Source organism: Symphalangus syndactylus, chromosome 5 (assembly GCF_028878055.3).
Source record: "Symphalangus syndactylus isolate Jambi chromosome 5, NHGRI_mSymSyn1-v2.1_pri, whole genome shotgun sequence".
In the NCBI taxonomy this organism is placed as follows: Eukaryota; Metazoa; Chordata; class Mammalia; order Primates; family Hylobatidae; genus Symphalangus; species Symphalangus syndactylus.
Window position 1 is genome coordinate 78,611,162 of NC_072427.2, and position 13,218 is coordinate 78,624,379.

The 13,218-nt window shown below is 49.2% G+C and overlaps 2 pseudogenes; both read right to left on the reverse strand.

The window, feature by feature from the left end:
- Nucleotides 1-2,469: 2,469 nt before the first annotated feature.
- LOC134736714 (heterogeneous nuclear ribonucleoprotein A3-like) lies at nucleotides 2,470-3,640 on the reverse strand (annotated as a pseudogene).
- A 5,124-nt stretch (nucleotides 3,641-8,764) lies between these two features.
- Nucleotides 8,765-9,935, reverse strand: LOC134736715 (heterogeneous nuclear ribonucleoprotein A3-like; annotated as a pseudogene).
- Between the last annotated feature and the right edge of the window lie 3,283 nt (nucleotides 9,936-13,218).

The window sequence follows — 13,218 nt, forward strand, 5'->3', positions numbered from 1 at the left end:
TGGTATAAGCACATTTAACTAGCTTTTGGAAAGTTGCTCACTCTCCTCATAGTATCTTATGCCTTCACTTCTCTGTAGTTGAAGCTCTTGCTGCTGCCTTGTCATTCTTTATTTATGCTGACTTGTCCAAACGCAAAAGGCTGCTGAAGTCCTGTCTTAGTGAGTTTCTGTGATCCAGGGTGTGCTTAAAAAGCACACCTTAGGTCCTTTAAAGCTGGTTACATCGCCCTCCTCACGGCTTACTTTTCCACACTGTTCACAAGAGCTAAGATAATACAACTGATAAACAGGTCACATACAGAGATTTCACCTGCTTATAGGTTGTAAACATCAACTTACTGTAAAGATTTTCACTATAATACTAGTTCCGGAGGATAGAAAGTTGTTTAACCGTACAATTAACCTCATGCCATTGAAAGATACCGTCAAGGTTGTGTCAAAGCATTTCGCAAACATAAAACGGGAAATGTTAATCTCCCCCATTCCTTTCAACTGTATTTATATGAATAAAGGAACGTGAGACATTTGAGCTGAATTTTAATATTTCCCAAGCATTATTTTGACCGGGTACCCAGGTTTAAGTTATGAACATTGACAGTGTCCATTATATAACCACGCTTGAAGTAATTAAGGACTTAACCACTTCCTAATATTAGCCTATTTTCGACACTGCTCTTCACATTTATGCCCATTAACAAATGGAATGTCTGTTCCATTTGTTGGTTTGTGAATGTTTCTGGAAAACTGCAGTGTGTGTGAAGACCAATTTCCATGCTGGCACAGCACGCATCCAAATATTCATGCACAGAGGCCCAGAATTAGAGCAACAAGAGAGCATTTTCAAACACTAGCACGCCCCATTCCCCTTGTGATTGCTTGTTTGCTTAGTAATTCTTCAAACAAAAAAGACTTGAATTCAACGTATAACTACCAAAGAAAGAGTAACGGTAGGGCACATACTCAGGGTTCGAATGAAATTGTAAGCACTCGCGGGAGCAAAACACTAGACATTTGTTTATATTAATATACGAATATACGACCTAAGTAACGAAAACTCTTCTCTAACAGGGCCTTCCAAACTCAATGGTGACAACATGATTTATGTTGAAATGTAAACAAGAAATGACCGTGTGTTCTTTGGGAACTTAAGAACTCAGACTATCCAAGTTTGAATTCAGGTCTGTAAGAAGTGAGAAGCCTGTACTAAGCAACTGTGCTACATTTCTGCTGCAGTTAGGTTATTTTGGACAATTATACCTAAACTATCCTTGGTTTCATCCAGCAAAAGGAATAGAATACAAACAGGAAAGCATGCCAGCCACTTAGGGGTTTAATAACACATGATTTTCATTCTCTTGCTCTGAAAACTTATATCAAAAAAAAAAAAGAATTTAAGGAAAGTAACTCAAGATTTATGGGCCGCTTGTGCTTCAAAGCAGAAAAAAAAAGGTACCCACTAATTTGCTCAGATATAGCAGGCCTAATGGTTCTATATTTTCAACAGGTTTTAAGAATGGTTTCTAATGTAGGAGAGGGAAAACATCCACTCTCCCTTTTCAGAATATAAATGGAGGGCACTAAACCCTCCTTACACCCAAAACCTATGGCTGCAGTTCAAATCTGACCAAGATAAATATAGAATAGAGATGTTCTAAACACGGCTAGGACTCAGCAAGTCTAACACACTAAAATCATGATTACATTTTAAAAGAAAATGCACAAAACCAAATAGAAATGTTGACATTTTTCTCATTTGAAAGTAACCTTAATGCTATTAAATTCACAAATGCTAATTTAAATACACAACCCTATTTATCTAAAACACACATTGCAAACACACAAATGATCTATTCTCTCCACATGTCCGCGCCCATTCATATCATGCTTTGGAAATGGGGAGAATAGATTCCCCTTAAACTGCAAGTCGGCAGGTGTTTCTTCACAGTTAACTTCAGCAACATTCCTACAAAGTAGTAATTAACAACGATCTTCTTTGCTTGTTAACTCACAGGGAAACACCTTGGAAACTGCATTTTGTTAAAGTTTCTGTACTAAAATGTAGAAAAACTGAACTACACAAATATTGACAAGTTAAAAATTCCTTAATTTTCTATTCCCGGTACCACTACCACAATTTACAGGGCAATATACCTGATGTAATGAAAAGAAAAAGAAAAAGACAAAGCTACAACAGATAAAAGACCTCAGGAATGTACATCTAATTGACACTACATTGCATTAATCAATAGCTGCACTTTTTGCGAACTGTGGCTGCGACAGTCCTGAACCAGAAGGGTTCCCTGTTTAAGCTGCACTCACTTTTCTGACTATGGATCATCGTTCCTTCTGTGGCGGATTTTTACAGTTCCTCTAACGCTTTTGGGAGGCCTGTCGCAAAGTAACCTGCAGCTTTCCTGACAACTCCTCGCTCTCTCTCCTGCTAAGAACTGTAGCCCTTTTCTGCTGTTTTTAGAACCTGCTGCTACCATATCCACCACTTCCACCACCAGATCCATAACCACCACCATAGGGACTGCCCGAGCCTCTTCCACCAAAACTGCCCCCTTCCCTGGGTCCATAATTTGATTGCTGTTGTCCACTATAACTTCCAAAATCATTAGAGTTGCCACCACCACCGTAGTTGCCACCGCCAAAACTTCCTCCTTCATTGTAACCGTCATATCCTCCACCACCTCCACCGTGTGCACCACCTTGGTTTCCGTATCCTGGTCCACCACCACCATAGCCCCCTCTACTTCTATAACCAGGACCACCGCCATAGTTGCCACCATCTCCTCCAGATCCACTATATCCACCATCACCTCCTCCATAACTACCTCTGCTGCCACCACCTCCACCACCATAGCATCCTCTTCCACCAAAGTTTCCACCACGGCCAAAATTACCTCCGCCACCTCCAAAGTTTCCCGCGCGACCCATAAAATTGCCAGATCCACCTCCACGACCTCTGTGTGATCCTGCAGACTGCATCTCTTGTTTAGAGAGGGCCTTTTTCGCTTCATAATTATGCCCATTAATAGTGTGGTATTGCTGAACAACAATTTTATCAACTGTGTCATGATCGTCAAAAGTTACAAAAGCAAATCCTCTCTTTTGTCCACTCTGCCCGTCTCACAGAACTTCTATGGTTTCCATCTTGCCGTACTTTTCAACGTAGGCTCTCAAATTATATTCTTCTGTATCTTCTTAAATACCACCAACAAAAATTGTTTTCAGTGTTAGATGGGCACCAGGCTTTACAGAATCCTCTCCAGAAACAGCTCTCTTTGGTTCCACTACACGCCCATCAACCTTGTGTGGTCCAGCACACATGGCTGCATCCGCCTCTTCAACACAAGAATAAGTCACAAAACCAAAGCCCCTGGAACGATTTGTATGGGGGTCTCTCATTACCACACAATCTGTGAGTGTGCCCCATTTCTCCGAATGTGCTCTTAAACTGTCATCTGTAGTTTCCAAGCTCAGATCACCAGTAAAACGTTTTCTCAACCGCTCTGATTCCTTTGGATCATGGCCCTCCTCCCCCCGGCGGCGACGGCGACGGCCGGGGTCGGGCTGGGGACGACAGGGTGGCGGTTTCAGCTTCCTTTTGAGTCCGGACTCGGCTCTTCCAACTCGAGTTCCCCAGGTCTCCTTTCATTTCCCTTGGCACTCAGGGAAAGGCCACTCCTTCCCGCTCGCCACCGGGCACACGCCTGGACACCTTTGTTGGTTTCGCCATCGCCCCACGTGCCCCCGGTGACAGGCATTCACGCCGTCTGCTCTGGGATACGTCAGTGCGCGCCTCATCGCCTCGTCTCCACCTCGGTTTGGCCCGGTCCTTGTCTGCACGCACGTGTCCTGGAAAGCGGTGTCGGCTTGCAGGAGCCCCAGGGCTTTCAGAAGCGGGGCGGGCCACTGCTCTTTCAACGGAAGAGGGAGGCAGAGGGCTCACGGATCAGTGAATTTTCAGCTGACACCACGCCTCCAGGGCCATGGGATCATTCTGTGCTGCGGCGAGGCCCTGGCCCGCCTCACCACATGTGGTGAGCCCATCCTTTCTCACTCGGAGGGGTCCAAAGTCACATCTGAAGAGGAGTCCTGAGAACCCTGCAGGCACCCTGAAGCTCCCGCTGCGTCGGTGGAACTCGGCTCAAGGAGGTCCCGAACACCGGACTCTTGGGTGCTGGGCCCTGGGACACGCGCGGCCCCCTCCCCCATCCGGCCCCAAACTGGACCCCGGATCCAGCCGCAGCGCCGGGGCTGCAGCAGGATCCCCCTCTGCTGGGGCGCAGCTGCCCTTATTTAAAGGGGACGGGGCCTGACTGCTGGGAGCGGAGCGCGAGTTGGCCCAGCCAGTGCGCATGCGCGAGGAGCGAGCGGATTCTCCCGTCACAGTGGTTCCCACGGTTGTCTTAGAAACCAGTCCCTGAGGCTGGGCAACGCAGCAGTCCTCCGCGGCAGCCCTTGGGTGTCCAGCCTCCGAGGCTCCGGCCTGACCTCTCCATGGGGTCCACAGGGCGGAATCCCCTAGAATCCTAGAATCAGCGCTGGGCGACGTTGACAGGCCTTGTCTTCTAGGACAGGTGCTGTCGAATCTCCTCTGCAATTCCCGTGTCACTCTTGAGGGACATCCTCTCCTCTGCTCATAGGCGGACTGTCTCCCTCAATCTTCTGGCTGTAAGGAATGTCAGGAAACCAAAGGTACTGCGCCGGACTGCGGCTGGGGTCGCGTGCAGGGGAGGATGCGTCAGGGCTGCCTGGGCGTGAAGGGTTGGGGGTGGGGTTAATCTTGCGGAAAGCTCTTTGCTCCTCTGGCAGGCATTTCAAACTGTGGCTTGGCCGGAGGCACAGGCCCCTCCTGGGTCCCAGGTCTTCTTTCATTTCCCTTGGCACTCAGGGAAAGGCCACTTGTTCCCCCTTGCCTCCGGGCACATGTCTGGACACCCTTCTTGGTTTCGCTATCGCCCCATATGCCTCCGGTGACATGCATTCGCGCCATCAGCTCTAGGATACGTCAGTGCGCGCCTGATCGCCTCGTCTCTACTCGGATTTGCCGGGTCCCTGTCTGCACGTGTCCTGGAAAGCGGTGTCGGCTTGCAGGAGCCCCAGGGCTTTTAGAAGCGGGGCGGTCCACTGCTCTTTCAAAGGAGGAGGGAGGCAGAGGGCTCACGGATCAGTGAATTTTCACCTGACACCACGCCTCGAGGGCCATGGGATCCTTCTGTGCTGCAGCGAGGCCCTGGCCCGCCTCACCACATGTGGTGAGCCCATCCATTCTCACTCGGAGGGGTCCAAAGTCACATCTGAAGAGGAGTCCTGAGAACCCTGCAGGCGCCCTGAAGCTCACGCTGCATCGGTGGAACTCGGCTCAGGGAGGTCCTGAACACCGGACTCTTGGGTGCTCGGCCCTGGGACACCCGCGCCCCCATCCCCCACGCGGCCCCAAACTGGACCCCGGATCCAGCCGCAGCGCCGGGGCTGCAGCAGGATCCCCTTCTGCTGGGGCGCAGCTGCCCTTATTTAAAGGGGACGAGGCCTGACTGCTGGCAGCGGAGCGCGAGTTGGCCCAGCCAGTGCGCATGCGCGAGGAGCTAGCTGATTCTCCTGTCACTGTGGTTCCCACGGTTGTCTTACAAACCAGTCCCTGACGCTGGGCAACGCAGCAGTCCTCCGTGGCAGCCCTTGGGTGTCCGGCCTCCGAGGCTCCGGCCTGACCTCTCCACGGGGTCCACAGGGCGGATTGCCCTAGCATCCTAGAATCAGCGCTGGGCGACCGTCACTGGCCTTGTCTACCAGGACAGGTGCTGTCGCATTTCCTCTGCACTTCCTGTGTCACTCTTGAGGGACATCCTCTCCTCTGCTCATAGGCCGACTCCCTCCCTGAATCTTCTGGCTGTAAGGAATGTCAGGAAACCAAAGGGACTTCGCCGGACTGCGGCTGCGGTCGCGTGCAGGGCCAACTGGGTCAGGACTACCTGGGCGGTGGAGGGTTGGGGGTGGGGTGAATCTTGCAGAAAGCTCCTTGCTCCTGTGGCAGGGATTTCAAGCTGTGGCTTGGACTGTGGCACAGGTCCCCTCCTGCTTCCCATTGCTTCTCTCTTTTTCTTTTTTTTTTTTTTCCAGTAAATTACTCTTTAGTTAGTGAAAGAATTCAAATTCAAGGATTACCTAATGCTTATTGCCCTTCCTTGCAGGTCTAAGTGCTAGACCTAGTGACTGTGGCAACTATGTCTCATTGATGTTCCAAAAGGCCAAGAGCTCCTTCCTGCTAGACTTTCTTCGACATTTCAGTTGGTATAAGCACATTTAACTAGCTTTTGGAAAGTTGCTCACTCTCCTCATAGTATCTTATGCCTTCACTTCTCTGTAGTTGAAGCTCTTGCTGCTGCCTTGTCATTCTTTATTTATGCTGACTTGTCCAAACGCAAAAGGCTGCTGAAGTCCTGTCTTAGTGAGTTTCTGTGATCCAGGGTGTGCTTAAAAAGCACACCTTAGGTCCTTTAAAGCTGGTTACATCGCCCTCCTCACGGCTTACTTTTCCACACTGTTCACAAGAGCTAAGATAATACAACTGATAAACAGGTCACATACAGAGATTTCACCTGCTTATAGGTTGTAAACATCAACTTACTGTAAAGATTTTCACTATAATACTAGTTCCGGAGGATAGAAAGTTGTTTAACCGTACAATTAACCTCATGCCATTGAAAGATACCGTCAAGGTTGTGTCAAACCATTTCGCAAACATAAAACGGGAAATGTTAATCTCCCCCATTCCTTTCAACTGTATTTATATGAATAAAGGAACGTGAGACATTTGAGCTGAATTTTAATATTTCCCAAGCATTATTTTGACCGGGTACCCAGGTTTAAGTTATGAACATTGACAGTGTCCATTATATAACCACGCTTGAAGTAATTAAGGACTTAACCACTTCCTAATATTAGCCTATTTTCGACACTGCTCTTCACATTTATGCCCATTAACAAATGGAATGTCTGTTCCATTTGTTGGTTTGTGAATGTTTCTGGAAAACTGCAGTGTGTGTGAAGACCAATTTCCATGCTGGCACAGCACGCATCCAAATATTCATGCACAGAGGCCCAGAATTAGAGCAACAAGAGAGCATTTTCAAACACTAGCACGCCCCATTCCCCTTGTGATTGCTTGTTTGCTTAGTAATTCTTCAAACAAAAAAGACTTGAATTCAACGTATAACTACCAAAGAAAGAGTAACGGTAGGGCACATACTCAGGGTTCGAATGAAATTGTAAGCACTCGCGGGAGCAAAACACTAGACATTTGTTTATATTAATATACGAATATACGACCTAAGTAACGAAAACTCTTCTCTAACAGGGCCTTCCAAACTCAATGGTGACAACATGATTTATGTTGAAATGTAAACAAGAAATGACCGTGTGTTCTTTGGGAACTTAAGAACTCAGACTATCCAAGTTTGAATTCAGGTCTGTAAGAAGTGAGAAGCCTGTACTAAGCAACTGTGCTACATTTCTGCTGCAGTTAGGTTATTTTGGACAATTATACCTAAACTATCCTTGGTTTCATCCAGCAAAAGGAATAGAATACAAACAGGAAAGCATGCCAGCCACTTAGGGGTTTAATAACACATGATTTTCATTCTCTTGCTCTGAAAACTTATATCAAAAAAAAAAAAGAATTTAAGGAAAGTAACTCAAGATTTATGGGCCGCTTGTGCTTCAAAGCAGAAAAAAAAAGGTACCCACTAATTTGCTCAGATATAGCAGGCCTAATGGTTCTATATTTTCAACAGGTTTTAAGAATGGTTTCTAATGTAGGAGAGGGAAAACATCCACTCTCCCTTTTCAGAATATAAATGGAGGGCACTAAACCCTCCTTACACCCAAAACCTATGGCTGCAGTTCAAATCTGACCAAGATAAATATAGAATAGAGATGTTCTAAACACGGCTAGGACTCAGCAAGTCTAACACACTAAAATCATGATTACATTTTAAAAGAAAATGCACAAAACCAAATAGAAATGTTGACATTTTTCTCATTTGAAAGTAACCTTAATGCTATTAAATTCACAAATGCTAATTTAAATACACAACCCTATTTATCTAAAACACACATTGCAAACACACAAATGATCTATTCTCTCCACATGTCCGCGCCCATTCATATCATGCTTTGGAAATGGGGAGAATAGATTCCCCTTAAACTGCAAGTCGGCAGGTGTTTCTTCACAGTTAACTTCAGCAACATTCCTACAAAGTAGTAATTAACAACGATCTTCTTTGCTTGTTAACTCACAGGGAAACACCTTGGAAACTGCATTTTGTTAAAGTTTCTGTACTAAAATGTAGAAAAACTGAACTACACAAATATTGACAAGTTAAAAATTCCTTAATTTTCTATTCCCGGTACCACTACCACAATTTACAGGGCAATATACCTGATGTAATGAAAAGAAAAAGAAAAAGACAAAGCTACAACAGATAAAAGACCTCAGGAATGTACATCTAATTGACACTACATTGCATTAATCAATAGCTGCACTTTTTGCGAACTGTGGCTGCGACAGTCCTGAACCAGAAGGGTTCCCTGTTTAAGCTGCACTCACTTTTCTGACTATGGATCATCGTTCCTTCTGTGGCGGATTTTTACAGTTCCTCTAACGCTTTTGGGAGGCCTGTCGCAAAGTAACCTGCAGCTTTCCTGACAACTCCTCGCTCTCTCTCCTGCTAAGAACTGTAGCCCTTTTCTGCTGTTTTTAGAACCTGCTGCTACCATATCCACCACTTCCACCACCAGATCCATAACCACCACCATAGGGACTGCCCGAGCCTCTTCCACCAAAACTGCCCCCTTCCCTGGGTCCATAATTTGATTGCTGTTGTCCACTATAACTTCCAAAATCATTAGAGTTGCCACCACCACCGTAGTTGCCACCGCCAAAACTTCCTCCTTCATTGTAACCGTCATATCCTCCACCACCTCCACCGTGTGCACCACCTTGGTTTCCGTATCCTGGTCCACCACCACCATAGCCCCCTCTACTTCTATAACCAGGACCACCGCCATAGTTGCCACCATCTCCTCCAGATCCACTATATCCACCATCACCTCCTCCATAACTACCTCTGCTGCCACCACCTCCACCACCATAGCATCCTCTTCCACCAAAGTTTCCACCACGGCCAAAATTACCTCCGCCACCTCCAAAGTTTCCCGCGCGACCCATAAAATTGCCAGATCCACCTCCACGACCTTTGTGTGATCCTGCAGACTGCATCTCTTGTTTAGAGAGGGCCTTTTTCACTTCATAATTATGCCCATTAATAGTGTGGTATTGCTGAACAACAATTTTATCAACTGTGTCATGATCGTCAAAAGTTACAAAAGCAAATCCTCTCTTTTGTCCACTCTGCCCGTCTCACAGAACTTCTATGGTTTCCATCTTGCCGTACTTTTCAACGTAGTCTCTCAAATTATATTCTTCTGTATCTTCTTAAATACCACCAACAAAAATTGTTTTCAGTGTTAGATGGGCACCAGGCTTTACAGAATCCTCTCCAGAAACAGCTCTCTTTGGTTCCACTACACGCCCATCAACCTTGTGTGGTCCAGCACACATGGCTGCATCCGCCTCTTCAACACAAGAATAAGTCACAAAACCAAAGCCCCTGGAACGATTTGTATGGGGGTCTCTCATTACCACACAATCTGTGAGTGTGCCCCATTTCTCTGAATGTGCTCTTAAACTGTCATCTGTAGTTTCCAAGCTCAGATCACCAGTAAAACGTTTTCTCAACCGCTCTGATTCCTTTGGATCATGGCCCTCCTCCCCCCGGCGGCGACGGCGACGGCCGGGGTCGGGCTGGGGACGACAGGGTGGCGGTTTCAGCTTCCTTTTGAGTCCGGACTCGGCTCTTCCAACTCGAGTTCCCCAGGTCTCCTTTCATTTCCCTTGGCACTCAGGGAAAGGCCACTCCTTCCCGCTCGCCACCGGGCACACGCCTGGACACCTTTGTTGGTTTCGCCATCGCCCCACGTGCCCCCGGTGACAGGCATTCACGCCGTCTGCTCTGGGATACGTCAGTGCGCGCCTCATCGCCTCGTCTCCACCTCGGTTTGGCCCGGTCCTTGTCTGCACGCACGTGTCCTGGAAAGCGGTGTCGGCTTGCAGGAGCCCCAGGGCTTTCAGAAGCGGGGCGGGCCACTGCTCTTTCAACGGAAGAGGGAGGCAGAGGGCTCACGGATCAGTGAATTTTCAGCTGACACCACGCCTCCAGGGCCATGGGATCATTCTGTGCTGCAGCGAGGCCCTGGCCCGCCTCACCACATGTGGTGAGCCCATCCTTTCTCACTCGGAGGGGTCCAAAGTCACATCTGAAGAGGAGTCCTGAGAACCCTGCAGGCACCCTGAAGCTCCCGCTGCGTCGGTGGAACTCGGCTCAAGGAGGTCCCGAACACCGGACTCTTGGGTGCTGGGCCCTGGGACACGCGCGGCCCCCTCCCCCATCCGGCCCCAAACTGGACCCCGGATCCAGCCGCAGCGCCGGGGCTGCAGCAGGATCCCCCTCTGCTGGGGCGCAGCTGCCCTTATTTAAAGGGGACGGGGCCTGACTGCTGGGAGCGGAGCGCGAGTTGGCCCAGCCAGTGCGCATGCGCGAGGAGCGAGCGGATTCTCCCGTCACAGTGGTTCCCACGGTTGTCTTAGAAACCAGTCCCTGAGGCTGGGCAACGCAGCAGTCCTCCGCGGCAGCCCTTGGGTGTCCAGCCTCCGAGGCTCCGGCCTGACCTCTCCATGGGGTCCACAGGGCGGATTCCCCTAGAATCCTAGAATCAGCGCTGGGCGACGTTGACAGGCCTTGTCTTCTAGGACAGGTGCTGTCGAATCTCCTCTGCAATTCCCGTGTCACTCTTGAGGGACATCCTCTCCTCTGCTCATAGGCGGACTGTCTCCCTCAACCTTCTGGCTGTAAGGAATGTCAGGAAACCAAAGGTACTGCGCCGGACTGCGGCTGGGGTCGCGTGCAGGGGAGGATGCGTCAGGGCTGCCTGGGCGTGAAGGGTTGGGGGTGGGGTTAATCTTGCGGAAAGCTCTTTGCTCCTCTGGCAGGCATTTCAAACTGCGGCTTGGCCGGAGGCACAGGCCCCTCCTGGATCCCAGGTCTTCTTTCATTTCCCTTGGCACTCAGGGAAAGGCCACTTGTTCCCCCTTGCCTCCGGGCACATGTCTGGACACCCTTCTTGGTTTCGTTATCGCCCCATATGCCTCCGGTGACATGCATTCGCGCCATCAGCTCTAGGATACGTCAGTGCACGCCTGATCGCCTCGTCTCTACTCGGATTTGCCGGGTCCCTGTCTGCACGTGTCCTGGAAAGCGGTGTCGGCTTGCAGGAGCCCCAGGGCTTTTAGAAGCGGGGCGGTCCACTGCTCTTTCAAAGGAGGAGGGAGGCAGAGGGCTCACGGATCAGTGAATTTTCACCTGACACACGCCTCGAGGGCCATGGGATCCTTCTGTGCTGCAGCGAGGCCCTGGCCCGCCTCACCACATGTGGTGAGCCCATCCATTCTCACTCGGAGGGGTCCAAAGTCACATCTGAAGAGGAGTCCTGAGAACCCTGCAGGCGCCCTGAAGCTCACGCTGCATCGGTGGAACTCGGCTCAGGGAGGTCCTGACCACCGGACTCTTGGGTGCTCGGCCCTGGGACACCCGCGCCCCCATCCCCCACGCGGCCCCAAACTGGACCCCGGATCCAGCCGCAGCGCCGGGGCTGCAGCAGGATCCCCTTCTGCTGGGGCGCAGCTGCCCTTATTTAAAGGGGACGAGGCCTGACTGCTGGCAGCGGAGCGCGAGTTGGCCCAGCCAGTGCGCATGCGCGAGGAGCTAGCTGATTCTCCTGTCACTGTGGTTCCCACGGTTGTCTTACAAACCAGTCCCTGACGCTGGGCAACGCAGCAGTCCTCCGTGGCAGCCCTTGGGTGTCCGGCCTCCGAGGCTCCGGCCTGACCTCTCCACGGGGTCCACAGGGCGGATTGCCCTAGCATCCTAGAATCAGCGCTGGGCGACCGTCACTGGCCTTGTCTACCAGGACAGGTGCTGTCGCATTTCCTCTGCACTTCCTGTGTCACTCTTGAGGGACATCCTCTCCTCTGCTCATAGGCCGACTCTCTCCCTGAATCTTCTGGCTGTAAGGAATGTCAGGAAACCAAAGGGACTTCGCCGGACTGCGGCTGCGGTCGCGTGCAGGGCCAACTGGGTCAGGACTACCTGGGCGGTGGAGGGTTGGGGGTGGGGTGAATCTTGCAGAAAGCTCCTTGCTCCTGTGGCAGGGATTTCAAGCTGTGGCTTGGACTGTGGCACAGGTCCCCTCCTGCTTCCCATTTCTTCTCTCTTTTTCTTTTTTTTTTTTTTCCAGTAAATTAATCTTTAGTTAGTGAAAGAATTCAAATTCAAGGATTACCTAATGCTTATTGCCCTTCCTTGCAGGTCTAAGTGCTAGACCTAGTGACTGTGGCAACTATGTCTCATTGATGTTCCAAAAGGCCAAGAGCTCCTTCCTGCTAGACTTTCTTCGACATTTCAGTTGGTATAAGCACATTTAACTAGCTTTTGGAAAGTTGCTCACTCTCCTCATAGTATCTTATGACTTCACTTCTCTGTAGTTGAAGCTCTTGCTGCTGCCTTGTCATTCTTTATTTATGCTGACTTGTCCAAACGCAAAAGGCTGCTGAAGTCCTGTCTTAGTGAGTTTCTGTGATCCAGGGTGTGCTTAAAAAGCACACCTTAGGTCCTTTAAAGCTGGTTACATCGCCCTCCTCACGGCTTACTTTTCCACACTGTTCACAAGAGCTAAGATAATACAACTGATAAACAGGTCACATACAGAGATTTCACCTGCTTATAGGTTGTAAACATCAACTTACTGTAAAGATTTTCACTATAATACTAGTTCCGGAGGATAGAAAGTTGTTTAACCGTACAATTAACCTCATGCCATTGAAAGATACCGTCAAGGTTGTGTCAAAGCATTTCGCAAACATAAAACGGGAAATGTTAATCTCCCCCATTCCTTTCAACTGTATTTATATGAATAAAGGAACGTGAGACAATTGAGCTGAATTTTAATATTTCCCAAGCATTATTTTGACCGGGTACCCAGGTTTAAGTTATGAACATTGACAGTGTCCATTATATAACCACGCTTGAAGTAATT